Source organism: Myotis brandtii, unplaced genomic scaffold (genome assembly GCF_000412655.1).
Source record: "Myotis brandtii unplaced genomic scaffold, ASM41265v1 scaffold916, whole genome shotgun sequence".
NCBI classification, from domain to species: domain Eukaryota; kingdom Metazoa; phylum Chordata; class Mammalia; order Chiroptera; family Vespertilionidae; genus Myotis; species Myotis brandtii.
In genome coordinates, this window is record NW_005371774.1 from 113,773 (window position 1) to 115,104 (window position 1,332).

The window sequence follows — 1,332 nt, forward strand, 5'->3', positions numbered from 1 at the left end:
TTTTACATATGGGATTAGTGACCTTGTATACCTCTAGGGAGAACATCATCTACACTAATAAAAGAGAAACATGGTAATTGGCGTACGACCGCTACCCTTCCCATTGGCTAATCAGGGAGACCTTATGCAAATTAACTGTCAGCCAAGATGGCGGCCGGCAGCCAGGCAGCTGGAAGCGAGCATGAGGCTTGGCCAAGATGTTAGAAAAGTCGTCACACTGGCATCTTCCAACATGACAACAGAGGGCAGAAATGGGGTAGGGAAACCAGTTTAATTGCTAAAATTACTAAACAGGATAGAGTCTATTCGATAGACTGTTCTGGAGGCCATTAGGTGATGGTGATATGAAGAGTGTAATTACTGAAGTACATCGAACATATACAAAATTAAGTAATTATATAAAGTTAGTTAATTTTCAAATCTATTTTTCCATTTTACATATGGGATTAGTGACCTTGTATACCTCTAGGGAGAACATCATACTATAATAAATTACCTAGTTAAGACTTGAAAGTACTTTGCAAGCACAACTGATATACAGTTATTTCGTTTCTGTGATACTGTACTAATAGTATTGAATCCTGTGTTCAATGTTTAATGTTATGCCTTGATTATAGACTCAGTGGAATACTTTGACCTCCTTATCTTCCCAACCCATCCCACAGGTTGCGGCCAAATTATCTTTCTAAAATATAAACTTGCGCTGTTTAACCTGGAAGGAGTAGAAGCTGTGAACCCCAAGAATCTGGGTTCCGATCGCCACTCCGCTACTTGTCACGTGAACGACACATTGCACACAAAGGTCTCTCCCGTGTTCGTTCACCCAGCCTCCCGAAACCAGGAAGACTCCAGCAGAAGAACTGTCAAACCAAGGCCTCCGGCCAGGACAACACCGACTGGGCCAAGTGGATTCCTTTCTACGAAATATCCATCGGGGGACTCTTCCCCCTCCCCACGTGGGAGTCGGTTTTTTGGGACCCTTTCCCCCTCCCCACGTGGCAGTCTGTCCCACGTGGGAATCTGTACTTGTTCTTCAATAAATTTCCACCTTTGCTATAAAAAAAGAAATATCCACCGGACAGAGACGGCTAAGATGCTTTCTTGCTGAATTCTCCGTGGAGTCACGCCTACCCGTTTTCCGAGAGGATCGAGGCCTGAGTTCCCGACGCCCTTCCCAGCCTCCCGTTCCCCTAGTAACCCCGGACTCGGGGTGCGACCCGGAAGAAGAAATCGTTCTTTCTGCCAAGGGAGGGCCCACCCACTTAGAGCTGCCGGGGCGGGCACGGGAAAGGAGCTGCGCGTGCGCAGTGGCGTTGGTGCCCTCCGGTACGC